The sequence below is a fragment of the Dipodomys spectabilis genome, unplaced genomic scaffold (assembly GCF_019054845.1).
Source record: "Dipodomys spectabilis isolate Male_0828 unplaced genomic scaffold, ASM1905484v1 ptg000094l, whole genome shotgun sequence".
Classification (NCBI taxonomy): Eukaryota; Metazoa; Chordata; class Mammalia; order Rodentia; family Heteromyidae; genus Dipodomys; species Dipodomys spectabilis.
The window spans coordinates 15,103,120-15,131,049 of record NW_024870771.1 but is presented as its reverse complement, the minus strand read 5'-3'; the positions used below and the strand labels follow the sequence as shown (position 1 = coordinate 15,131,049).

Genomic DNA, 27,930 nt, shown 5'->3' with positions numbered 1-27,930 from the left:
AGGGAAAATGGCAGAATTTCAAGTTACACCCAAACCACCAAGAATCCTCCCCTGTCTCCAGCACCCACAGGCTGTTTGTGATCAGCTCCTGCCTGTCCAGCCAGGAGCCTGCCTTCACCCCCCACGTTGCCTCTCCACCCTGCTTCCCCGCCGTCACCCCCTAAGTCCCCCCCAACTCAGTGATCCCTCTTGGGACCACCCCAGTCCCATTCCCCAGACTCGAGTTTTAGAAACTCAGAGAAATGCTCTCCAAACCTGTTGTACCCACAGCTGATGAGTAGAAGACTTTTCTTTAGTCAAGCCTATTTTAAAGAGAAGCAAACAGGGGATGGGAAGGTGGCTCAGTGGTAGAGCGCTTGCCTTGCATGCATGAGGCCCTGGGTTCGATTCCTCAGCACCACATAAGCAAAAAGAAAAAAGCCGGAAGTGGCGCTGTGGCTCAAATGGTAGAGTGCTAGCCTTGAGCTGAAGAGCTGAGGGGCAGCGCCCAGGCCCAGAGTTCAGGCACCACGACCGGGCCCCCCCCCAAAAAAAAAAGAGAGAAGCAAACAGAGGACCTCATTACAAGGACTTAAGAGTTTGGCAGAGCCCAGTGAGCCTCCAAGTCTGGAACTCCCAGCCAGACTCTTTCTCAGGTTCTCAGTCCTCCTTGACAGCCCAGGACAGCCACACCACTAGGCCAATAAATGAAGCCACATGATCCACCCAAAAGGGTTGGGCTCAGGAGATGGAGGCAGTATGAGCTAGGATCTTGGCCAAGTCTGAAAGAGGAACTATTGTGTGCTTAATCACTCCCCTCTTGAGGAACATTTGGCTTCCAGAAAGAAACATTAAATTTCGTAAACCAAAATCCAAAATTTGCCATTTCCCACGACTATGCTGAGTATTTTGCCAGTGGTCTCTGTCTTAGGAATCTGGAATGCTCTCTGGGGGCTTGTTTAGGAATAGCATGTCAGCTACAGGCCTGTCTTCAACAACAGGGGATTGCATGCTTTGAAGGAAACTCTCAAAGTTCTGTTCAGCACACAAGCAAGCCAACACGTGTGGATCCTACCTCAGTGGGTGAGTGAATGCCCAGTCCTTTCTCCATGGGCCAAGAGCAGAGCATGGGTCAGGGGAAATTTTGAATTGGCAATTTCCTTAACAACTTAAGATGATTGTGCACCCTGCCACCTTCTACCTGTAAGGCAAGGAATGTGAGGAATATCCCCAGGTTCTGACTTTAACAGAGAGTTGAGAACTTCCTTCCCAAGTTCCCAAGTGTTTTCAGCCACACTATTTCCTGCCATTCTCTGCTCCTATGAACTGAGTCTCCTTTTAGTCTGGGTTTCTGACCTTGAGACAAAGATGAAGTACTTTCTTTGGCAAGTGTGGAAAGCTCCAGAATGGAGGCTGTATTCTTTGCTAAGGCTGCTGTAATAAACTACCACAGCTTGGATGGCTCAAACAACAGAAAGTTACTGTTCTAGAGGACAGAAGTCCAAGATCAAGGTGTTTGCAGGGTTGTTCTTTCTGAAGTGGTGAAATCCTCTCGTGTAGGTTCTGGGGATTGTGAGAATCTGGCGTTCCTCCATCTACAACCATGTCACCTCAGTATGTCTCTGTGTCTGAATTTTCTCCTCATAGGACCCTAGTCATATTGGATTAAGCCCAGCTGTATGACCTCATCTTACCTCTAACATAAAGTATTACATCTCAATAAGCCTGTTTTCACATAAGATCATATTGCAAGGTACTGGAACTTCATGATGTTAAGTTTGGAGGAAGGGCAGAAGTCAGCCTATACCAATACCAGGAGTGGAGAAGAGAGATGGAGAGGGAAGGAATAATGAAAAATGAAAGTACTATGAAAAAGGATCTCCATTATGAGGAGCTGGAATCACTCAGGAAACTCTGGAATAAATTAAGAAGTCAAGGAGTAATGTAAATGGGTGTCTACCGCAGGCCTTATTTGTCAGCGGTAGAAGATACCCCTTTGACATGTCATTCTTTGGGGTTTCTGGATGGCACCAAGGCAGAATGAACAATTCCCATGCAGATAGGTGCTGGTATTGGAAAGTCAGGCCAGGTATGAGAGAATAAAGTAAAATGGGTGAGAGGATGGGAATAGAGCACAAATATGTGACCTCCTACCTCAGACCCATCTCCCCAAATTTCCTAAGTCTGTCAGTACAACTCAGTAATTCAGACCCTGGGTTCAGTGGTGGAAGGTCTCACCTGTTCTTCCTGTTCTTACATAGGTTGGATAAATAGTCACCATCTACTAAAGTCACTTAGGGCTAACATTTCTTTACAAGTAATGACATTCTTGCTCCATTTATGCCTGCAATCCTAGCTGAAATTATGGTTTGAGGCCTGCTTGGGAAAGAAAGTTCCCATGACTCCCCATCTGAGAGCTGAGCATGCACCTGTCATTCTAGCTACAATGGAGAACCCAAAATAAGTGGATCACAGCCCAGGTATGCACCTAGACAGGAAGTAAGACCTTACCAGCAATAGAGGGCCATAGGTGGATGTAACATGTTATATTCCTTTTTCTGTGGTGACCATTATTGCTGTATTTGGAAACACAACAAAGAATGTAAGTACATTTCTCTGCAGGTTTCTAGAGGGTCACCCAGTAGGTCAAAGACCAATGCCTATTGCAAATCTTAAGAATTCAAACTGTTTTTTCAAAAGTATACTATGACTTGGGCACTAGTAGTTTATGCCTGTAATCCTAGCTTCTCAGGAAGAAGAGATTTGAGGATTGCAGTTTAAAGCCAGCCCAGGGAAGAAAAGCCTGTGAGATTCTTATCTCCAATTAAGAACCAGAAAACCAAAAGTGGCACTGTGGCTCAAAGTAGAGTGTTAGCATTGAGCCAAAAAGCTCTGGGACAGCACCCAGGCCAAGTTTAAGTCCCACAACTGACAGAAACAACAACAAAAATATTCTCTAATCTAGAGTTTAAGGCCAAATTGAAGCCTTTTTGGGTGTTGATGGTAAACAAAGGATTGCTATTGACTTAAAATTCAACAATAATTAGACTTTTTTATGTAACACCAAAAGGTGGTCAACTCTGGAGTCAAAAGGTGTCCCTAGGGCTGGGAAGGTGGCTCAGTGGTACAGTGCATGCCTTGCATGCTTGGGGCCTGGGTTCGATTCCTCAGCACCACATGAGCGGAAAAAGCCAGTGGCACTGTGGCTCAAGTGGTAGAGCGCTAGCCTTGAGCTGAAGAGTACAGGGACAATGCCTAGGCCCAGAGTTCAGGCCCCATGACTGACCAAAAAAAACAGGTGTCCCTAAAATTTCATTGTCATGTGCCACTTTCACAGTTTTTTCACACAACTTCAGGTCACCTGTGCATTAGTGACTTAAACTGGATCTTTTCCTTTAAAAAAAAAAATAATAACTTGCCTTAAACACTTTCCTGCCTTTTAATTCTTTTTTTTTTTTGGGTCCGGTTGTGGGGCCTGAACTCTGGGGCTGGGCGCTGTCCCTCAGCTCTTCAGCTCAAGGCTAGCGCTCTACCACTTGAGCCACAGCGCCACTTCCAGCTTTTTTCTTTTTGCTTATGTGGTGCTAAGGAATCAAACCCAGGGCCTCAGGCATGCAAGGCAAGCGCTCTACCACTGGGCCACTTCCCAGCCCCTGCCTTTTAATTCTTTAATGGGCAAAGAAAGTTAATTCATTCCCCTGGACGGAAATCAATAATCAGTAGTGGGGTAACTGAGTTCCACTTTTAGTTTCTTGAGGAACTTCCACAGTTTGCTATAATGTATATTCCTACCAACAGTATCTAAGATTTTCCCTTTCCCACAGTCTTGAAGGATTTGTCTTTTGGTAGTTACTTCTTTTATTTTAATTTGTTTTGTTTTATTGTTATGCCTTGAAGCTAGCAGGCTAGGCCTTGAGCATGCTAAGCAAATGCTCTAATAATTAGCTACATCCTCAGATGTTTTTGTTTGTTTCTTTTGTCTTTGTGGTTGTGTGTTTGCTTTATGCCAGTACTGGGGCTTGAACTCAGGGCCTGGATGCTGTTCCTTAACTTTTTCTACTCAAGGCTGGTACTCTACCACTTGTGCTATACCTCCACTTCTGTTTTTTGCTAGTTAATTGGAGACCAGTCTCTTGCATTAAATGTCTTTCTAGGCTGGCTTTGAACCAGGATTCTGAGAGCCCAGCCTCCTGAGTAGCCAGGATTGCAGGTATGGGCCACCCTAGATCCCCCCACTTTTTTTTTTTTGGTGGATTGTGGGGCTTGAACTCTGGGCCTGGGCCTTGTCCCTGAGCTCTTCAGTTTAAGGTGAGTGCTCTACCACTTGAGCCACAGTGCCACTTCTGGTTTTCTGGTTAACTGGAGATAAGAGTCTCACAGCCTTTCCTGCCCGGGCTGGTTTTGAACCATGATCCTCAGATCTCAGCCTCCCCTCAGCTAGGATTATAGGATTAAGCCACCAGTGGCTGTCACCCTTTTTTAAACAAACATTTCTGGACTGTTTAGCAGGTTCTGGGTTACCAGGGATAAGGTTATAACTGTCCCTGCCTGTGAGCAGTTTATGGCTTATGGGGAGGTGGGAACAGGCGAGGCAGCCCAGAGAAGTGCAGGAACTTGGACATAGCCAACCTTGTCAGGCCAGAGGACTGTACACAAAGGCTAGGACAGAGCAATGTTTTCCAGATCAGGTGACATCTTGGAAGGCGACAAGAGGGATGTATCTCAGTAATCTGAATAGTGCATGGGAGACAAAAAGGCACAATTGTAGGAACTCAGAGCAGGGGATGAGGTAGGGTGAGGGACTGGCCACCAGAGTATTGAAACTTTACCTCAGACTTGGCAAGGGCAGAGCTGGAGTCATATTGGAAGTCTGACCCTGGCTGTACCAGTCTACACTTCAATACAGCCCTGATGGGCCTCCCCAGACGTCCTCATTCCTCAGCACCATGCTGGCCAAGTCTGCAGGATGTCTGTGAGAGACAGGCAGGGGCAGGCACAATTCTACTGGCCCCGTTTTCAGATAAGGCTCCCCCAGGCAGCAGACAGTAAGGCAAGAGCCAGCCCCCAAAGGCTACTGTCTCAGGAGCTCCGTCCTGGGCAGCCTCATGCCTTCTAGACCAGGAAGAGAGGAGGAACGAGGCAACCCAGACTCTTGGGGAGTGGCTAGACCTAGGATCACATCCAACCTGTTCAGGTTAGACATTGAAACAGACACTTAGGGAGCAAAGTGAATTGCCCAAATTCAACACACAATGCTTTAATGATTTTGTTAACACTGCAATGAATAATTAAAATGTTGACATTTATTGAACACTTATACTATGCCAGACACTAGTCAGTGCTTATTAGAAATAGTCTGATTTTTATCATCATAATAACCCTCTGAGGTAAGTGCTGGTTACTATCTCCCTATAACAGGTGGGGAAACTAAGGCTGGGCTTTTAGGAGCTTGTTACTTTGAGAAGAGGTCCAAATGCCTGCCATAGGCCACCCCAGTTGGAGGTGCATAGTTCAGCAGGTCAGAGGAGCCCCAAGCATCAGAGGCCTCCCACATTTCACTCTGGCTGAGGCCCAGTGACAGGAACAGGCAAGGAGCACCCGCGGGACTGTCTGTGCTGGATCAAAAGTCTGGGTAGGAGGCTGCAGAACAGCACAAGCAGCAGCTTCCGAGCTAGGGAGACCACAAAGGTGCCCTGCACAAAGCCACCTTGCCTTCCCCAACCCATGCCAGGTGCACCTTCTGCCTCAGTGCCCCAGAAGCACTTGGGAAAGTAGGCTGAAAGATGGGCCCACAAACTTCTAGTGGGCCCCTTTCAGAAGTTCTGCTCAGGGAGTAGAGTTATGGCTCAAGTGGTAAAACTCCAGCCTTTACAGCCAAGTGAGAGAACAGGCTCTGATTTCAAGTCCCAGAACCTGCACCTTTAGGGTGGTTGGTGAGCATCCAGGTTTGCAAATGCTGACCTCTTTTTGGAATCCTGGTGCGGACAGCACAGTGATCAAGCAGACATGTGCTGTCAGGGTATATGGGCCTTCTTGGCCTTCTACTCAACCTGCTTTCTCCTCCCTTCCCTGAATCAAGGGCAGCCCATGGGAAGAAGGAGGCTAGGGATTCCTTGCTTCACAGCAGGAACAAAGCCTCTTTCCTTTTAGATTTTAGGAATGATTAAGTGCATCTAAAACAGAGCCAGAGCTTTCAGGACAAAGACGTTGGTCACCTCTGCTTCTTTTGGAAGAAGCAGCTCAAGCCTGGAGACTTAAAGGCTCACTGTAAAGGCACAGATACTAGTGCTAGAGCAAGCCCAAGCTGTCATGCCCCCAACACCTCTGCAACTCCCAGCCAGTGCTCTGTCTATGCTTCCCTTAGTTTTCAACAGCCTTCATAACAAATAACTACAAATTTAGTGGCTTAAAAGATACAAATCTGCAATCCTACCATTATGTAAGGCAGAAGAAGCCCAGTAAGGATCTTACCAGCCTAACTCAAGTGGGTCAAGTTGTGTCCTGTGATGGAGGATCTGGAGAGAGGGTCTGGCTGCTGCTCCTTTGAGTGGCTGGCTGCATCTAGTTCCTGGCAGCTGTACAAATGAAGTCCTTGTTTTCTTGCTGGCTATACAAGAGAGAAGTTCCCAGCGACTGCAAACCCCTGCATTCCTTGGCTTGTGGCCCCTGCCTCCTCCTTCACAGCCAACAGTGGTTGCGGAGACCTTATTGGTTGCCTTTCCTGATCCATTCTCAGGGCATCTCCTCCACTTCTGAAATGATGTGTCACAAGTTTGCAATCGCACCCTGATGTGATTAGGTAGGGTCCACATAAGTAACCCACAATTCTCGTTCCATCTCTAGCGCCCTAACCTAATCATACTTCCAGGTATGATTCTTGCAGAAGGTAACCATAGAAGACACAACTTTTAATTTTCCTCAGCTATCACAGCTCACCAAAACCATGCTCACTCAAAACAACCTAGAAGACCTCTGAGACCAAATGTGGGGCCACAAAGCAGTCCTCAGCTGCAGACTCCAGCTGGATTTTCTCCCATTCAGTTCAGTTATGCTGACAACTTGGAAACAGCATCAGGGTCCCTCAGGATTGAAGGCTCAGCCTCCAAAGGCTGCCTTCACCTACTGCAAGTTGCAAACCTGAACTAGAAATTGAAATTCTCAAGATCCCCTTAATTGTGACCAATTAACTAGAAAGGCTGAAGGCAGAGTCAATGCTTGCCTAGTATAGGAGAGAATCTTGGGTTCTATCTAGCACTTACAGTAGCTCCTAGAACTCAGAGGGAGGGGTGGATGTGGAAACAAGATATATTTATAAGCATCATCGCAAAGAACATGAATGGGATGCAAAGCTCAAGATATGGGAGAAGGGACATGAATCTCCATGGCCCCTCCCTCTGAGCATTCTGCTATCCAGAAGTGAGTTGAAACTCTGGCCTTTTGCCTTTTCATGGTGGCTTCATTTATCGGGATCGATCATTACACCACTGACCACAGATCTCAATTCAATCTCAGCCCCTCTCCTCTCCAGGGATTGTGGGATGTTGCTGAAAGTCCCAAATCTCTAATCCAACCCAGATCTTTTGGGTAACCATCCAGAAACCACCTAGACGCAGCCAGCCACCAGTCAGCTCATTAGCATGCAAAAGACACTTTTCATTTTGAAGCCTTCCAAGGGTTTTAGGAGTAGGACTGGAATGCAGATCAAAAACATATTTCTTCATATCACAGTAACTCAGATCACAAGTTCAAGGGATTAAGATAGTGAAATCTTTGGGAGGGGAGACATTATCCTGCTTACCATACCTCTTTTCTTTTCTTTTATGTTCTTTCTTTTCTTCCTCCCTCCCTCAGGGTTTCCCTCCCTCTCCTTTTTTCTTTCCTTCCTCTCTCCCTCCTCTCCTCCTTGCCTCTCTCCCTCTCATCTTCTCCTCCCTTCCTTTCTTTCTTCCTTTTATGACAGTACTGGGTCTTGAACTCAGAGCCTTGATCTCTTGTTTGGCATTTTTTGCTCAAGCCTAGCACTCTACCATTTGAGCCATAGTTTCACTTCCAGTTTTGTGCTGGCTAATTGGTGATGAGAATCTCAGGGACTTTCCTGCCTGGGCTGGCTTTGAATCGGACTCTTTAGATACCAGCCTCCTGAATAGCTAGGATTAGTTATGAGCCCATTACCTAGTCCCTGCTCACCATCAAGAGGAGCAATGCAATCACCTAGCAGCTGCAGTGGATGGGCAGAGCCCCCCAGCAGGACAGCAGCCCTTCTGCCGAGTCCAGGCTCGGCTCAGGTTAGGCTCCTTGCCTGCTCCAAGCTCCTTCCTACCATCCAGTGGGTGACTTTTGTATTCTGCTATAAAAATAGTTTATGAGAATGAAAGAACATTTAGAAAATACAAAAATGGAGCAAGAAAACCCTCAGCTTCCCAGCAACTGCAGTTACATGTGCTTGATTTCTTGATTGATTTTTTTTTTTTAAAGTACTGAGAATCAAGCCAGGACCCAGCACATGTGAAACACACTATTAACTGAGTCATACTCCTAGCCCTTGACTTTTTTGAGGCTAGAGTTATAATACTATTAATAAAATTGGTATCTGTGGGTATCAGAGCAACTGCCTTTGGAGAAAAAAATCCTGACTTCTGAGGAGGCACAGGGTTCATGATTCAGTATAGCACTGTAGATGCTTGATTCATTTTTCCCATCACATTGCTCAACTTTAGCCAAAGACACATCACCTTTCAGCAAATCTCTTATTTTTTTTACTCACTACTTCAATTAAGCACATTCACTTCTTTTTTTTTTGGGAGGGGGTGTTAGTCATGGGGCTTGAACTCTGAGCTTGAGTGCTATCCTTGTGCTCTTTAGCTCAAGGCAAGTGCTCTACCGCTTGAGCCACAGTGCCACTTCCAGTTTTCTAGTGGTTTATTAGAGATAAGAGTCTCACGGACTTTCCTGCTTGGGCTGGCTTTGAAACACGATCCTCAGATCTCAGCCTCCTGAGTAGCTAGGATTGCAGGCATGAGCCACCGGCACCCGGCCACATCCACTTCTATTTGCTTTTTTGGGAGGCAGATTTTTACAAAATTAAGGGAGGAAAAATGTAAACAAAGCTGATAATGTAAGGTTGAGAGCTTTTCCTTCAACTGAAAGGCTTTTTTGAAATTCTTTTGACTGGATGATTAATTGATTAATTGATTACACTCATCAAAACCAAGAGTAGTACATGTTTAAATAAGGTAGGTTTACAGTATTTTCTTTTTTTCCACACAGGGCTATACCAAACACATACATTTTTTGTTTTGTTTTATTTTTATTTTTCTGTGCTGGCACTAAGACCTTTTTTTTTTTTTTTTGGGTCCGGTCATGGGGCCTGAACTCTGGGCCTGGGCGCTGTCCCTCAGCTCTTCAGCTCAAGGCTAGCACTCTACCACTTGAGCCACAGCGCCACTTCCGGCTCTTTTCTTTTTGCTTATGTGGTACTTAGGAATCAAACAGGGCCTCAGGCATGCAAGGCAAGCGCTCTACCACTGAGCCACTTTCCCAGCCCCAGGATAACCCATTGTTCAGTATTAACAATTACTAAACTTGTGGCTCATCTCATCTCTATTGCCACTCACTCTCCTGATCACATATCATTCAGTAGCCAGTCTCTAGGGTTTTCAACATCTTATCTCTACAAATCAAAAAAAAACCCCAAATCTCAGCTGCTCAGTGTAGAATACTTGATTCCAGGCCCAGCATGCAAGAACTTGGGATCATCTAACTTCCATTTCCTGATTGGTTGGAATTACAGGCATATGGCACTCTGACTAGTTAGTAAATTGTTTCAAAGAAGAAGCTTCTGCAGTGGCTGAGATCAGATGCACCATGGTTTAAAGCCAGCTAGGAAAGAAAAGCCCATGAAACTCTATCCCCAAAATAACCAGCAAAAAGTTGGGCTAGAGATGGGGCTCAAGTGGTAGAGCACCATTATATACTCTTCATTCAAATAACTGGCTAATTACCTGCAGGGTAAGCAAGTGCAAGGCCTTGAGTCCAAACGCTGGTATCAACTATTCAGTAATTGTGAGGTAATGATAGTATAGGAAAAACAGGACCAATGTTGTATTCTTCTCCACCCCCACCCCTGCCCATTTTGGGGATAGAACCCAGAGTCCTAACTTAGGCTAGGCAAGTAATCTACCACTGAGCTAAATACCCAGTCCTTAATGCTAATCCCCCCCTCTATTTTCCATTTATCAAAATAAAGATAATAATGTCCTCTAAGACCACTTTATGCAATAGCATTATAATTCCAGCCACAAATGCAATTTCAAAATTTCCAATTGATTATATTAAAAAATAAAAAAGAAACAGGTGAAATTAATTTCAATTTTTAATTCAATAATTTCCAAATATTATAATTCGAACCTATAGTCAATATAAAGATATTAAGGCGATACTATACTTTTTTTTTTTTCTGGATCTGGGGCTTGAACTTGGCCTGGGTGCTGTCTCTGAGTCTCTTTGTGCTCAAGGCTAACACTCTACCACTTGAGCCACATCAGTGCTACTTCTGGCTTTTTCTGAGGAGGAAAAAAAACAAATTGTTTAAATAGGGATACAGGTTGACCCATTGCAACAATGGGATGTACAAGATGCTATGTCAAAAAATGAACTTTACAATTTGGGGGGTAGGGGAGAGTGTAGTTGTGAGGTGGGAGGGAAGGGACGATAGGGGAAAAATAAAGGAGGAGCCAACAATGCTGGATAAGAAATGTACTCATTATCTTGCTCATGTAACTGTAACCCCTCTGTACAGTATTTTCACAATAAAAAAACATAAAAAAGAGTTTCACGGTCTTTCCTGCTTGGGCTGGCTTTCAACCATGATCCTTAGATCTCAGCCTTCTGAGTAGCTTAGATTATAGGTGTGAGCCACAGTCACCAGCTCCCAGTTGGTATTCAGTTTTGAAATTCAATGTTTTTCTGTTTTGTTTTGTCAGTCATGGGGCTTGGAAAAGGCCTGGGCACTGTCACTAAGTGTTTTTGCCCAAGGTTAGAACTCTACCACTTGAGTCACAGCTCTACTTGCAGCTTTTTGGTGGCTGATTGGAGAGTCTCATGGATTTTTCTGTCTGGGCTGGCTTTGAATTGCCATCCTCAGATCTCAGCCTCTTGAGTAGTATCATAGTGGGAGCCACCAGCACCCAACAATCCTAGATATTTTATTCATGTTTCTTCTTCCTTTCTTCCCCTCTCCCTCTCTCTCTCCTTCCCTTTTTTATCCTTCCTTCCTTCTTTCCTTCCTCTCTCCCTCCCTGGGTCCCTTCCCCTCTCTCTTCCTTCTTTCCTCTTTCCCTTCCTCCCTCTGTCTTCTCCTCTCCTCTCCTCTCTTCTCCTCTCCTCTCTCCTCTTCTCTCCTTTCCCCTCCTCTCCTCTCCCTTCCTCATTCCCTCCCTTCACTCCCTCCCCCTTTATGGTACTAGGATCCTAAATAAGGCTGACTTCACCCATGGGAAGCACTCCCTTCACAGCAGCTACCCCCCCCCCCCTCCACACACACCTACTTTCACTTTCTTTGTTCCTCTTATGATTCTGGTTTTCTTTTGCATTTTATCATCTAGCTGATTTTGCTTGTTTATATGAAAACATTTGATGTTTATGTTAATTTTGGGGGAAAATTTGCTATCCAATCCACCCATATGGCTTTCTGCCACCGAGATACCAGGAAGGGGCCTCCAGACATCCTTCTATAGTTTACTCAAAGGCAGTGAGAATCTGCCTCTCCCAATTTACTCCTGGAAAAAACAGGCCCAGAAAGTGACACAGACACCAAACAGCTTCTGAGGTGGAACATTAAAAAAGACACATTGACTACTCAGGAGGCTGACATCTGAGGATCATGGTTCCAAACTGGCCTGGACAGGAAAGCCAGTCTGGGCAGGAAAGTTCAGACTCTCATCTCCAGTAAACTACTTTAAAAAAGCCAGAAGTAGCGCTGTGGTGCAAGTGGTAGAGTGCTTACCTTGAGCAAAATAAGCTCCGAGACAGCATTCAAGCCCCAGGACTGGCAAAAAAAAAAAAAAAAAGACAAGTTGGAACATTAATAACATCATAGGTAACAATGGAGGTGCTGAAGGGAAGATTCTTTTAGGAAGATTCAGACATAAATGTGCTTTTAGTTAGGTGCTGGTGGCTCATACCTGTAATCCTAGCTACCCAGGAGGCTGAGACCTGAGGATCCCAATTCAAAGCCAGCCAGGGCAGATAAACTTGAGAGACTCTTATCACTGAAAAGCCAGCAGTGGAGAAGTGGAGCTGTGGCTCAAGTGATAGAGTTGCTAGTCTTGAGCAAAAAAGCTAAAGGAGAGCACCCAGACCTTGGGTTCAAGAGCCAATACCAGCACAGGCACACAAACATGTACGCATACACATGCACACACACACACACAATTTGATTTCAATGAAGTCCTTTAGTGAGTTCCACATTATCTTCCTTCTGCAGGAGACAATGAATAGAGCAGATAAAACCCAAGAAATTGGATTTGCCAGGACTGGCCATCTCCCACTCTGACTCTCTATGGCTAAGAGAGTTATTGTAGCTGTTACGCATGCTAGGCAAGCTGAATGTGCCTGATTCCTGAGAAACCTTGTATACTGCTGTGGGCAGGAAGTGGTTCTCCTTTGGAAACTGTAGTGACTATAAGGTGATACTGTCTTTTCATTTAAGAAGCCAGTTCTTGGCTGGCCATCGGTGGCTCACCTCTGTAATCCTATCTACTCAGGAGGCTGAGATCTGAGGCTTGTGATTCAAAGCTATCTCAGGCAGGAATGTTGGTGAGATTCCAATTAACCAGCAAAAAGTAAAAAGTGCATATGTGTCTCTCAAGTGATAGAGTTCCAGCCTTGAGTGGAAAAACTAGAGGATAGTGCTCAAGTCTTGAATTCAGGTTCCAGTACTGACAATAAACAAACAAATAAGTCAATAAAATTAGCAAGCCAGTCTTGGCAGAGCTAGTTCCATGACAGAACAAGAGACTTAATGGACATTCCTGCCATGAGTTTTCTATGTCCAACTGACTTTGCTGCTTCTCCTCTACCTCCTCTCCTCAGGATCACATTGATGCTCCTGGTTTTCCTTTCCACCCCCTTTCTTTTCTAATCTACTCTCATGGACCTACCACTCTGGGATGATGGGGGATCAGGGCAAGTGTGTCCAGCCAGGGGGCCAAAGTGGATGATGGGCAATGACCACATTCATTTAGCTTATCTCTAAGGTGCATAGCACATAGCAGGAGCTCGACAAGAATGACAGGAATAAATGCATGATACAAGAGTCAATCTATTAACTAAGAGTTCCAGTCCTTTCTGCACTTGATGCTCTCAGCCATGTCCTCTAGGGTAGTCCTGAAGAGGAAGGGGTGGGGGCTCATGGGTTGTTTTCATGGGAGGTATTCCCAACTCCTTTCAATTTTGTGCAGATCCTAGGGTGACTCTGCATTGACTTACTCTACTAAACTGTCTAGGTTTGGGTTACAAATTAATAATTTCTTAGCTAGGTACTGGTGGCTCACATCTGTAATCCAAGCTACTCAAGAGGCTGAGATTTAAAGTCTGTGGTTCAAAGCCAGACCAGGCAGACAAGTTCAAGAGACTCTTACCTCTAATTAACCAGTAAAAACTTGGGAATACAGCTATGACTCAAGTGGTAGAGTGCCAGCCTTGAGCAGAAAAGACAAACAAGAGTACAAAGTTCTGAGTTCAAGTGCCAGTACCAGCACATACACACATAGAAAAAGATTTCTTGTTGGTGTTTGGCTTGGCTGGTACCCTCCTTCTGTGTACTTATCCCTTCGTAGCTGTTTCCTGCCTCCTCATAAAATCCTTGTGTTTCTTCCATATAGGCTCACTCTTTGGGAAAATACCTGTTAAGTATACTCATGTTGGTAAGGGGTAATACCCTAGGAATGTTCCTTGTTCCTTCTTCCATTGTCTCTGCACTGCAATAACAGACAGCTTTAAGTCATAGGAGTAACTGTAGACTCAGTGGCAGGATACCTGGGTGGGATGGGGTTTAGTCTATCAAAGTATTTCAAGGTGAGGTGGGCATGGGGTGGAGGGCCCCAAAAGAGTAGCAGACAATCTATTTTGGGGATGGGTCCTATTTTTTGTACAGATACTCTCCCTAACTTTCTTCTGTGATGATGGATAGTTACCATCTACCTTATTCAGGTGGAAATGGCTATTCTGCCCACTTCACAATCAGTGCATTAATCTGCCCTTCAGTGGTATCCAAATGTGTATATAATTCCTAATGTTACCATAGGTTCCTTGAGGGTAGGGGTTGCGTTTCTCACTTTTATAATCTATGTGGTTATTTCTCCTCCTTCCCAATCCCCCTGAAATTTACCCCTCAAGGCAGCAGACTTAAAAAGTGGGCTGTCTGAGAGATCATGAGGTCAGGAGTTGGAACTCTTGAGAATGGGATTAGTACCCTTATTAAAAACCATCCAAGGCGGTTTATTTGCTGCTTGTGCCATGTGAGGACTCAAAAAGTTCCCTTACCTTTTTTCCAAGTTTGTGATTATATATGTATTTCTAGTTATGAACATAATATAACCTCCAGGAAGGGAAGGATTATTGTTGTGTGAAGCCACTTAGCACAGTCCCTGGCACCTAGGAAGCTGCTGATCAAATGCTCTTGAACTTGTGCAAGGTCATACATTTAGTTCCAGATCTGAAAGGAGGACTTGGTGTCCCAGTGACCACAAAGGATTCCTTGCCATACCACTGTGCCTACCTTGAAAACCTTCCCTTACTTTTTCAATGCTCCAACTTCTGACCATCTAGAGAGTAAGGCATGTGTGTGAGAAGTCTTCTCAAACTCAAAACATTCCATCTCCACCTCCACAGCCATCTTCTTGCCAAAATAAGCTGGGGAGGTTTTGTGAGTGCCTGGATTCCAGCAGGAGTTGAGCTGGTCTGAGAAGAAAAACTGAGAGAAAAAAAAGAACGGAAAAGAAATATTCGCAAACGTTGATTTGTTTAAACTTTTTTCACAAACTTTACAACACAAGGAAACCAACAGAGACAAGCTCATAATGAAGTAATCAGCTGATGCTGCTAATATTCTAGCCATGAGAAATGATTCCTCCTATTTCATGGGGTTGATACAAATAGGATCATTAAAACACGGCCAAGGAGGAGAGAGGGTTTACTTTTTCTGTCTCCTTCCAGTCTGTGTTCTGAAAGCTCAGCAGGAATTTAAACAAATAGCACGGAGGAATGGTGGAGGAACATGAATCCTGTCATATTTAAAGAAAGAGTCCCTTTCAGCCTATTCTTCCTTTTAATATATTGGCTTTTGCACAGTTTGCTTTTTGAAAATGCTGCTGGGTAGTATTGCCCCCTGCAATCCCCCCTCCCCCCAAATCTGGAGAGACAACTTGAGAAAAACAAAATTCACATCAAATTGTTCTAATATTTTCTAGGTCAAGTAGAAAATGTTGATTTCTCTCATATGAATGAATTGCAAGGGAAGAGAATGAGAGTAATAAAGACTGGTGGAGGGAGTTCAGACTGTTTCCCCCTTAGTTAAAAAGGGGGAAAAAAACAGAGGCTAAGATAGCCCAGTGGTAGAGTATGCACTTAGTGTGCAACGCCTTGGGTTCTATTCCCAGCAGAAAGAAATAAACAAATGTTAAGGGGTTAAAGTAACTGGTCAAAAAGCAACCAGGTCTGATGAGCCTGTGAAGGTCCCAGTCTTACAGAGATAGGGGATTTGAGCCTGGAGAATTTGGTTTCCCTGCACTCCACACCGGAAGAGAGGCTGAAGGGAGGGGCACCCACTCTTTAAAACAGGGCTGGTTTATTTAACTGAACTAACAGTATGCTTACTGAAACTCAAGGGTGGGAAGGGGAAGGTACAGTGCTCTGGCCTTGGACAAGTTCCTCTGTCTTCTCACCTGCAAAAAGGGAAGACGATCCTACCTGACAGGTGTGAAAATTTAAATAATCCAAAGGAAATAGAACACGTCTCCTGGCCCACAGGGATGGCTTCTGCAAAAAGTTAGGGTGAACTATTAAAAATTTCCTCAGGAAGAACTCTCGCAGTGTAATCCTTAGCCCGGTGGAGGTTGGTGGGGTGGGCCCTGTGGAGTGGAAAGCACATCAACCAGCTATCCCTACGTTCCTCCAAATCGGGCTGTTCAGCTTTGTATTGTGCCTGGCCCTGGCCGGAGGGCCCAGGGCTCCCGCTGTCTCCTTCGGCAAGTTTGCTCACACACAGCCCCATCCACACTTTGGCTGGAAAACTCCGAGTGTTCTTCGTCCTTCTCCCTGTGTTGTTGTTGGGTTCTGATTACTTCCATCTGGCTGCAGCAGCTCCAGTGGAGTCTCTAAAAAGACACAAAACAAAAAGAAACCCTGGATACAAAACATGTGCATCAAGCCTGGAAGACTGTGTCGCTTCTCGCCAACATACGCTCACGTGGCGACAGGCTCGAGTCGTGGCTGGGGGAGGGGGGCGCAGCAGGACACCGGGCACCTGCGCCAGCTACCCGCGGGAAGAGGGTCCGCGTGGGCCCCTTTGAGCATCGCGGGCTTTCGTCTCGGCGCCCCAAGAGCGAGTGCCCTGGGAACTGCGACCCGGACACCTCCCGATGGAGATGGTGGGGGGGGGGGGGAGCGTAAGGGGATTTTGGAGATTGAAAACAGAGCAGTCCCAGAGCCTCAGCTCCGAAGCTCATCTGACTTGAGTTAGCAACACCTCCCTCCGCAGCCCCCCCCCCCCGCCCCAAACGCCTTCCCCTCCCTCCCCATCCCCGCGCCTTAAAAGAAGTGTTAGAGACTGGCGCGCTCTCCCGCTACCCTCTCGAACTTTCCCGTGGTGGTGCTTTCTTTCCTCGGTACAGCGGAGGGGGAGACTACGCGGCAGCCCCCTTCCTTCCTCCGGGTGGCGTCTGGGTCCCCCCTCCCCATCCCCGGGGGCGGGGTGTGCGCGGCGGGGCGGGCCAGCGGGGGCGCCGCGCGGGGGTGTGCCGAAGCCGAGCGCGCGGGGGCGCTGCGCCGTCCGGGCGGCGCTGATGGATTGCAGGAGTGCCGGCGCTCGCCAGCCGAGGCAGCACGGCTCCGCGGACTTTTTTTTCAAACTCCCATCAATGAGACTTCGAGGAGGAGCGGGAGGCGACGGCGGCGGCGGCGGCGGCGGCGACGACGACAGCGGACGCAGAGGAAGGCGAGGAGGAGCCCGGGGAAGGATCTCGGGCAGCGCGGTGCGCCCAAGCCTCCCGGAGTAGCCCGCTCGGCGTTCGTAGGGGCTGCGGGGCCCCGCCTGCCTCGGTTCCCTCCTCTCCCCTCCCCTGCCTGGCCCGGCCCGCCCCGCCCTGGCCGGCTGGAGCCTGGGCACACGGCAGCCCGCGGCGGGTCACCCCGCAAGCCAAGTTGGGATGGTGGCCTGCAACTTCTGCCCGGCGCCCAAGAGGCCACCTGCGTGCTAGAGGCAAACTTTTGTCTCCTCGGTAAAGTTGCATCGGCCTTCTTTTTGCTTGCTTGTCGTTGCGAAGCGCTTTCTGTCCCGGCGGAGCCCAGGCCGACTGGGATGCTGCTCGGTCTTCAGAGGGTCGCTCGGCCGGGTACCCGCTCCGGGGCTCGGGGTCTGGACATCAGACCTGCGGGAACTGGAAACTGGAGGGGGCGGCCCGCGTCGCTGTGGCCCAGCAGGCCGAGGAGCTAGGGGGAGATCTTGGGGCTAGCAACTCGTGGCCGGGGGTCGATTTTGCACCTCCGTACCGTACCTACCTGGAGGAAAGCGTCTTCCTTCTTGGAGTGCACAGCCAGGCCGGCCTACGGCCAGTTGCACCGCACACGGGTCAGGGGGCTGATTTTTGCAGAGAGTAGGGGCTGGGATGCCCCGAAGCTCTCGAAGGTGGGTACTGGAAGCGTGTGTGCGGGAGGGTGCTGCGTGCGGGAGCGTGCTGTGTACGGAGGGCTGCAGCCAGCCCCTGGCGAACTTCTAACTCCACTTCTCCACGCTGCGCGTCCCGGAGCCTGCCTTTCTTTCTTCCTCGCCCCTTCCTCCCCCTTACCTCCCTCCCTGTTGCCCCCTCCCCCTCGGCGGGGCTCTCCCCTCCGGCCTCCTTTCGGGCCTCTTTCTGCCTTCTCTTTTGCCCTCGGCCCCGAGATCCGCTTGACTTCCCGAAGGGATCCGCACGTAATCCTTTCGCCGGGTACCGGTTCCGCACCCCTCGCTTGGATTCCCGCCCCCGACGCCGCTTCTCCCCACCCCAGCCCCGACAGTCTCTCAACAAGTATATTTGCTGAGGAATTTGAAAAATCCACTACTGCAACTTGATCTGTGTGTGATGGATGGGGAGAGGCGCGGAGAGAGTTGGGCGCCAATCCTATTAAGGGTTTAGAGAGGGGAGCGTTTTACCCCGGACGCGGGGCGGGCGGGGGGATGGTGTGTGTGGGGGGGTGCAGGCGGGATGGGGGAAGGGCGCGTGTGCTGGCGTGCGTGAGTGCGAGCGCGCCCGCCTCGCCGGGGAGCGGGAAGTCCACTCCACTCGGCGTCTTTGCAAGCCTGGCCCTCACTACTGTCATTTCCTAGGAAACCCAACTTTTGTAGAGCGCGGGGAGCTGAGGATGGAGCCGTCGCGCGCGCCTCGCCGTGGGCGACGGGCCGCCAGGGCGCTCCCGGGCATGGAGCATCCCCCAGGGTGCTGCTCCCCTCCGCCCTCTCTCTTTTGTGTCATTGTGTGGCTCCCAAAGTTGATCCCAGCTGGAAAAGTAGACCTCTCCCCAGAGTCCCGCCCCGCGCGCTGGGGGCATTACACGAGGCCCACAGACCCCCAGCCTGGGCATCCCTCCTCTCTCCGTTCCCGTTCCTGGCCTTGGCTCGGGCTCTGCTGCTCCGTGGCCGCCGAGCTGTGCTGGGCCCCCACCCTGCCGCCCTTGCCGAGCGGTGTGAAGGTTTAATCCCAACAGCTACAGATAAAGGGAGCAGTTGTAAAACGCTCGTTCGCTGTTTGCAGACGAGGCTCTGGGGGATGTTGGAGAATTTGAAAGTAAACGTTTCCCTCGCAAGCGGCATAAAATAGTGTTTAAACAAATATTGTATTGGCATGCTCAGGGGGCTCAGTGCCAAAAAGTAAAGTAAATAAACTGTGAAATCCAAAATATACAGCGGGGGGATAGCAGGGGGAATAGGCGGGCTTGTCACAGTCTTCCTGATGCGATCTGTTTGTTCTGGCCACCTCCTTCGTTGACCCCCCCCCCTTCCCCGCCCATTTCCTTACCTTGGCTGCCAGTTTCCCTCGCTGGGCTGGCTTCTGTGTGTCTGAGGGCTAGACACCCTGGTTTGGGGATCCGCTCTGCAGTTACCCAGTCTGAGTAAAAACATTTGTGGCTATCTGGGCTGCTGTTCCTAGGACAGGAGAGGCCAGAGCACCCTGGCTTTGCCTGCTCTCTACTTCTGATCTGTCCTGGGGCAGTAATTCTATAGTGTAGAATCTAGGCCTTGTATGTCCTCCCCCCCGACCCCCACCCCCCCAAGATGCCTCTTTCTTAATGCCTCTTTCTTTCTTCAGCTTTCTTGACTTGTGGCTTCTCTTCTGAGAGTTCCAGGAGGTGTACAGATTTTCAAACCCAGCCATATGGAAAGTTGTCACTTGTCTGAGGAATTTGAAAGTTAATTATATTTTGGAAGATTTAGCGTGGTTTTGTATTTCCCCTCTGTTTTGAGACCTATGCCAATTTCAGGAGGCTGTTTCCTGATTCTAGGAGGATTTAAATTAATTCAGTGAAGATCCTGCATTTGGAGAAGCCTACCTGCCCAGGAGGTGGCCCTCAGGTGACCCAGCCTCCTCTTGATCTTGTGTCTGAGACTGTGGTCAGCATGGTCTGTTGGCAGTTTCAACTGGTGAGAATGAGGATGCCAGGGAGAAAGCCCCTCCCAAACCGGAGCTGGCTCTTCGGGAATAAGGTGGGATTGTTAAGCTTCTTTTATCCCTCCTGGGAATTGATGAGATAGGAATTTGTACAGGGTTCACACTTGTCGAGTGAGGACTTCCAGGTTGCTCCCAAACTTACAAGCCCAGGCCTTGGAGGGAACCCTAGTCTCAGCCACCCTCCTCATGTGTGAGATTGGGTGAGTCCTTTTATTTTTCTCAGGGTGTTTCTCCTGGGGAAGCCTCAGGCAGAGTGTAAATCCTTTGAGTTGCCTGGCCAGAAGAGGGGCCACAGAGCTACCGGTCATCGGCTCATTGCCTGGCTGTGAGGGTCTTGGGAGCTGTGTACTGTAGCTGGCTTGTTTGCACTTCAGACTGAAAAATACACAAATACTTCACGCTTTTTGTACTCCCACAAGTGCCCTGTACACAGTGCAGGCCCCAGGGCTGGATTAGCAAACCAGGGGATTCCGCAAGTAGGCAGACAAAATTGGATATTTGCCTAATAAACACCCTTCTTCCATCAAGGCCCCTTTTGGGCACCCTAGGGGAAAGCTTGAGTGTCCAGACACAATTCTTTTTAAGTGAGACCAGGAGTGTGTCGTGTGCACTGTGGAAACTGGTGTTACTCCCTCACACCCAGCTGGCTTGTTAAATCTCAAAACCAGAGTTCTACATCCTTGTCTCTGGGCAGACCAGCTGGCCCTTCCTGAGAATGTGGGTACATCAAGCTGTCTTTCCTGTGCCTGGTGTTCCAGACGCAGGGCCAAGCAGCTCTGCTTCTTGAAACTGGGGGATGGGAGTCTACCTGTGCCAGGGTCTGTTTCCCAGTGCATTAGGGGTGGCCAGGCCAGGTGGGCCTGGACAGCTGCAGCTGTTCCCACTGGGCCAGGGTTCTTTGAAAGGAGCCCCTGGGAAGCAGTTTCTTCCTTTCTTCTTTTCAGTAAGTGTCAGAGACGTGGACAAATGAAACACGTGGAGAATGCCAAAGAAAGAAACAGTATGCTCAGATTCCATAAAATTCGGACAGGCAGAATAGGTGGTTGCATTAACAGCCAGCAATTTCAGCTCACAACTTTTTTGTGTTTTATTTATTTTTTCACTTTTGAAGAATATGGGGATGGGGGACTGTAACTGTTTCCTAAGGTTTGTTTAAGAACAGAAGAGAGAGAAAAGGACACACACACAAGCAATTGATAGTATTGATGAAGATACCTTTGACACTTTCTGTGTGAATAGATATATAACATCAGATTCAGAATTTGTCCTTTTCTTTAAAATTAATCTGAGGTTTTTCTGAGGACTACTAAGGATTATACAAAATGACCCCCCACTTTTTAAAAAAAGATTTTGATGGTGACAGAGGGATCATAAGAGTGCGTAACTGCATTCAAAACTTTGAGAAAACACAGATAATGACCGCATCCTTGATGAGTGCTTAGTGTCTAATTTTCCTCCAATTCTTCAATCACTAAAAGAATCCTTAACATTCCTGTTTAGCTTTCACTTCTGGTTTCTCAAAAAAAAAAAAAAAAAACTAGAGGAGAAAAATAATGCATGTAAGACGTGGCTAAAGAATACATGTTAAACTGTTGAAATTTGGGTTTAAGTGGAAACAAGTTTGTGTGTGTGTGTGTGTGTGTGTGTGTGTGTGTGTGTGTGCGCGCGCGCGCGCGCGCTCCTGCACAGTATGTTAAAAAGAAAAAAAAACCAGGCAGGTTTCAAACCGAGTGTGTTTTAACTGAGTGCTGGGTTTCAGCATTAGCATAAGAAAACCAGTTTTAGTGCCTTTACTATTGTCTTGAATGAAGAGTTGAAGCAAATGAGAGACAGGCCTAGGAGCTGGGATGGCCCATTGAGATTGAGCTGCTCAGCTAGTCATCTGCCTGGAAATCTGTGATCCGCTATCACTTTTATCTTGCTTTTCCATTCTCTGGCCTTTTTCACACGTTCACTTTTGTCAGGGTTTATTGATTATGTTTTCTTCTCTGCAAATCTGTGGAAAATTTAATGAACCAAAAACAGCAGTGAAATAAAGGGGACTTTTTATTCATTAGCACGGGATGGAGATTGATTTTACCCCCTCGGGTGGCCAAGGGCCCCAGGCCCCCAGTGAGAGAGCTCTGGGAGGAGGGAAGATGTCCTGGCTGCGGGCCCAGGCAAGGCCTTCTCAGAGGCCTTCGGCCTCCTGCTGACCAGCATGGGGGGAACTCCTGTCCCTCCCCCCCCCCCCCCAAGAACACAGAAAAGTGCTCCTGGAGAGCTTGTGCCCTGCCAGCCCAGCTGCAGTCCCCAGACTTGTCTTCCAGTGTCTCGGCGTGGTGAGCTTGGGCTGGGTGGAGGTAGAGAATATTTGTATCTCCCAGGCTTACAAACCATCCAAGTGTTGGGCCTTCCCAGGGACATAGTTAAGTATATCTCTTTGCCTCCAGACCGGCTCTCAACCCTGTAATTAGGCAAAGCCCGGTGTGATTACGCACTGCTGACTGGCAGGGCTTGCAGCCGGTTCCCTCTAAGAAACTGGTGAACTCTGGCTCTTCCAGAGGCTTCCGGGGGGCGAGGGGCGGCACTACAGTACTCGCGTCCCTCTGTCTGTCTCTCCTACTTTCCCTCCCACCCTCTTTCCCTTCCCTTTCTTTCCTTTTCCTTCTTCAACCCTGCCCTCCCTCTCTTCTTTGGACCTCTTTTGTCTGCTTCCCTCTCCCTCCCCCTTGTCTCTTCTCCCTCCTTTCTTGTGCTCTCCATTCTTTCTTTTCTCCTCCTCCGTCTCCGCATTCCTCTTTGTCTGTCTCTCCTCTCCCTCTCCCTCCTCGATCCCACCCCATCCTCACTCCTCCTGCCCCGATGTCCTGCCCCACCGAGGGTTTACGGCCCGGCCGGGGAGGCCGCGTGTCCGGGCGGCGCCGCGCGCGCTGCACCGGAGGAACATTCCGTGCCCCGAGCGCCCGCGTCCCTCCCACCTGCGCGCCCGCCTGGTTTGCGGCACCCGAACAATGGCCACATTGTTAAGGCGAGTGGCGGGTGGCGGGAGGCTGGACCCTGCTCGTGGCGAGTCAGGAAGGAGGCCAGCGGGCCTCATCCCTGGGGTCCGGCCGGCCGGGACGCCCAGCCCGGCCCTACCTGGTAAAGGTGCCTGGGACTCCCGCCGCCTCCGACCCCCCCCCCCCCCCTTTGGCTTCTCCGTCCACGTCTTCTTCGAGCTGGGGGTTCGAGTTCGGTTGACAGGCCGCGGGAGAATGAGATCGTTTCCGGAGGAGAGAGGACTGTTAGCAAAGTTTTGCTGGCGTTTGGAAACTTTTTCTTTCAGGCATCTGCCAGCAAGGCCTCTTTCGGGGCCCGTCTCCACCCCAAAGGAGAGGAGGCGAGGGTGCTCCTCCCCGCTCCCGCCCGCCCTGACCCGCGGGGACCGGAGACCATCGCGGGCCGCCTTGGATAGAAAGCTTAAAAGAGCATCGTTCGGGTCCCAGATCGTCGCTTTTCAGCGGATGCTTAACGCGCGTCTTTGTGCGCCGGACAATGCAATAAGTCAGCTCGACTTTGGAGCCACATGTATAAGGAACTGTAAGGGCCGCTCAAGTACACTTGTGCGCCGTTGAATTGATTGAAATTTAATGGCGGTGAGTGGCGGTGAATGGTAATGATTTCCCCGCGTATCTTCGGCATACTTGACATTAATAACTCGAGTGTGTGTGTATACGGAGAGAGCCCGCCACACACGTGCGGCCGCATTATTCATTCGCCAGGCTGCCAGATCTTCCCTTCCTCAAATCCTTCCCCTTCTCCCCATAATTCAGTTGTTCCCTGGATTAAAAAAAAAAAGGAAAGAAAAAGAAAAATCTTTCTTCATCGAGCCATGTACATCATGTCAACATAATTTTGAGCTCATGATTTTTTCCAGTTCCTACATACATCAGCTTCTAATATACAGAAAGTGATGAATTTGTTTTAGATGCCATCATGAATTAATGTTATGCAAATACAAGCTTTGCAGGTGAAATGATTTACTTAATAGTTTCAACTTCTAATATTTAAGCTCATTTATTATGTTGGGAGTTAAAAAAAAAAGAAAACAAGCCTATATTTTTAAACCTGGGGAAGATTAGCTATGGAAGCATCTTCAGCGTAGGCAAAGCCTGATGGCCAGAAAATAGCGCTTAATTGGTTGATTCTCTTCTTTGAGAGTCCACAGTACACTAAGCAGTGGCTTAAGAGGCAGGGCAGAGCCATAGCAAGCTTAGTCTGGACTGAGGAGGACACAGAGATGAATTTATATAGTTCCATCATACCCATCCATGCCAAGCAGGTCCTGTGGGACTGAGCTAGCTCTGCTCTGGGACTAAGGAAATCTTCCTCTGCCAACTGGTCTTGAAGGATTGAGTTTGACTGCCATGGTTGTAACAGGGGATGGAGCTCTGATGTATGTGTCTCCCTCCCCCCCCCCACTATCTTAAGAGGGTGTCACTAAGTACCTTCTGAAGGTGGCACTGGTATGGAAAGTTGGATGGACCACCCAGGAGAGGGTTAGGAAGATGTCCTTTTTAGAACATATTTCTAAACCTGTTTTCCTCTCTGGGACAAAGGAGGAGGGAGAATGATGGATACCTGCACTGTGAAGAGAAATCGGCTGGAACCTCTTGAATTACCCTTGGGGAGAGTGGGACCCACCTACTCAGTTGCTGGGTTATCCCAGGCAAGTTGGTCTGCCTCTCTGTGCAAGGAAAGGCTTGATAGCTATGATCTCTCAAATCCTACCAGTTTCAGAACCCTATGAGCTTGTTTATCCTCTTCCCTGGACAGCCAGAATCTGAGGGCAGCAGGGTTGGAGGACTGGTCTGGAGAAAGTAGAGGGTGGTCTTTGGCAAGGGATCTACTTCTGGCTTTCTCTTCAGCTTTCTCTTTAGGGGACCTCTGAGATACAGGCACCAGATGAGACTGGCAGAGAGTGGGTGTGGAGGCATTGAGGAGGCTGGGGAAACACCAGGCTGTAAAGGTCTTTGAGACTCTGCGAAGCTGAGGACAGTTTAGGAAGGGCCAACACATAAACATGTCTCAGATCTCTAATGGTGAGGGTAGAGTTTTGACTTCTCAAAGAATTGAGGTCATGGTGATGTGATGACAGATTGAAGATGCATCATCAGTCATATGTTTCTGCCATCCGTGTGGCGTTGTGCCTTGGTGATACATTGTGTGTGTGTGTTCAGGCAAGAGACAGGATATTTAGGACTGGCCCTTGCTCTCTCAGAGATCAAGGTGAGGGTGTTCGTGCATTGCCGTAATTATGACCAGGAAGAGAAAGTCTGGAGATGGCTGGTGGTTGGCCAGGACACAGGTATGCAGATCAAGAACAGGATGGGAAGGTCTGCATTGTAATTCAGATGTATTTGTCTAGAGAAGATGGAGTATATAATAGACATAATATAGTATGTTAGATAACTTTTCCTATTGTTAAGTGTGAATGAGGGATGGGAACTATGCATATTTATGTGGACATAAACTTTTATCAGTAAACCTAAATAACAGCTTTCTTTATAAATTAGGTCCTCTTCTTATTCAAGATATACTCATTGAGAAATGGTGGAAGAGAATAAAATCAGAACAAGAAATGAACCAGACGCCAGTAGCTCACACCTATAATCCTAGCTACTTGGCTTACTAGATCCAGGGGATCACGGTTGAAAGCCAGCCCAGACAGAAACGCTTCAATCTCCAAAATAACCAGCAAAAAAGCAGGCCTAGTGGCATAGTGCAAGTGATAGAGTGCCAGCCAAGAAAGCTGAGTAAGCACAAGGTCCTAAGTTCAAACCAATGATTCTGAGGATAAGGCTGTGAGGGTAGTTTCTAAGTGTGCTCTGGGATGAGTTGCTGGTGGAAGGGTGTTGAGTATGTAAATTCTCAGGCTTCCGGGAGAATTTATAGAGTGAGAATTGCTGGAGAGTGTGGCTAGGAATCTGAATCTTACTAAGGTGGGTTGATAGTGATTTGTTATAATGTTGTCAGATCCAGGACACCCTGGGAGTAGACAGCAGTTTGGAAGATCTTCAGCTGCCTGGCCGACTGCTGCTGGACTACAGGTGGGAGCAAGTGATTGAACTGAGAAATGCCTTGCTTCTGCTCTAGATTAGACAAGAAAAGTAGGTCTCACAGCAGAATATGTCTTACATGGGACAGTGGTCACAATTGGAAGATGGCCTAAGTGGTCATGGCTTTTGCCAGACTTCAGGAGAAACCAGAGAGTGTTAAATCAACGTGCATTTACTTGCTGTGGGTTCTGTCTAGAGAGGCCTTTGATGGCTGTCTTTTCCTGCATCCTTATAATAGCATTGTTGTCATCACTTCATGGCTTAAATGTTGGAAACTGGGCCCTCTTTGGGGCCCGTTTGAACAGGTCTTTTGGAAGTTTGAGCCATTTGAAGGACCTAACTATGGACATCTTTGTGGTCTTCCTGAAGAATAGGAAGGGCACAGTGAAAGTACAGGAGAAGAACCATGTGGGCTGCCACATCTTCCTTTTTTTTTTTTTTTTGGGTCCGGTCATGGGGCCTGAACTCTGGACCTAGGTGCTGTCCCTCAGCTCTCCAGCTCAAGGCTAGCGCTCTATCACTTGAGCCACAGCACCACTTCTGGCTTTTTTTTTCTTTTTGCTTATGTGGTGCTGAGGAATCGCACTCAGGGCCTCAGGCATGCAAGGCAAGCGCTCTACCACTGAGCCACCTTCCCAGCCCTGCCACATCTTCCTATGTAGAGATGCCATTGGGCCTCAGACTTGCAAGGATTTTGCTATGGGGATCATGGTTGAAGGACTGTGCAGAAGGGTTTCAGTGCAGGTAGCTGCTCACCCTACCCACCCACTCACCTCCATACACCCTGTCCAGGTTACATCCACATCTTTGGCTGTTTGGGGGATGAAAAGCTTGTTGTAGATGTAGATCTTATATCTCCTGTTAAAGTCTGGACCATCTATGTTTTTCTGGCCTCTGTTCAGATGCACAGCATGTGCAAGTAGAGAAAATGTCTTCTGAATTATGGGATGCTGAAGTGCCACCACCTTCTCTCCAGGAATCCTCATGAATAGAGGTCCAGAATCCAAGGTCCCAGGCTGAGTTGACAGTGTAGACAGATTTGTCTTCTGGGCCTTTTTCAGTGTCCTGGTCTCTCTTGTGGTTTTTTTTTTTTGGGGGGGGGGGTCTGGTTGTGGGGCCTGAACTCTGGGCCTGGATGCTATCCCTCAGCTCTTCAGCTCAAGGCTAGCGCTCTACCACTTGAGCCACAGCGCCACTTCTGGCTTTTTTCTTTTTGCTTATGCGGTGCTGAGGAATCGAAACCAGGGCCTCAGGCATGCAAGGCAAGCGTTCTACCACTGAGCCAATTTCCCAGCCCTCTCTTGTGTTTTTTATTGTTTGTTTTTCAAATTTTTGGTGAGTCATAGGACTTGAACTCAGGCTCTGGGAACTCATTAGCTTAAGCTTGTTTTGCTCAAGGCTAGTGTGGTAACACTTGAGCCACAGCTCCATTTTTGGTTTTCTGGTTGTTAATTAGAGACAAGAGTCTCATGGACTTTCCTGCCTGGGCTGGCCTTGGACTGTGATCCTCAGATCTCAGTCTCCTGAATAGCTAGGGTTATAAGTGTGAGCCATACCAGTGCCCAGCTCCCTTGGGTTACTTATTTATTTAGTGTTTAGGTAGTTGTGTGAAAGGATTTCAGCTCAAGAAATCAGTTTATATGTAAAATACTTCTCTACCTTGAACTTTGATGCCTCTATCTCAGGTTTGGGCACAGGTAGCATCCCCCCTGTGGACACCAGTATCAGCAGTGGCACAAACGCCCTGAGCAGCTTAGTTCTGCTAGAGGAAGAAACAAAGGATGGGACTTAGGAGTTCTTGCATCACATAGAAAGGTCTGGCTAGTGCTTAGCATGGAAAAGATCCTAAGTTCCATCCCTTAGCATGGCAAAAAGTTGTGTGTGTGTGTGTGTGTGTGTGTGTGTGTGTGTGTGTGTGTGTGTGTGTGTGTGTGTGTGTGTGTGTG

The 27,930-nt window shown here is 48.1% G+C and overlaps 1 protein-coding gene across 1 annotated transcript in view; it reads left to right on the top strand.

Moving 5' to 3' along the window:
- Positions 1–17,179: 17,179 nt before the first annotated feature.
- Gli2 (GLI family zinc finger 2) overlaps positions 17,180–27,930 on the top strand; it is a 234,870-nt gene continuing 224,119 nt past the window's right edge. The window contains exon 1 of the mRNA XM_042685199.1: positions 17,180–17,477. The gene's annotated coding sequence lies outside the window, so the exon portion shown is untranslated. The remainder of the gene's footprint in view (positions 17,478–27,930) is intronic.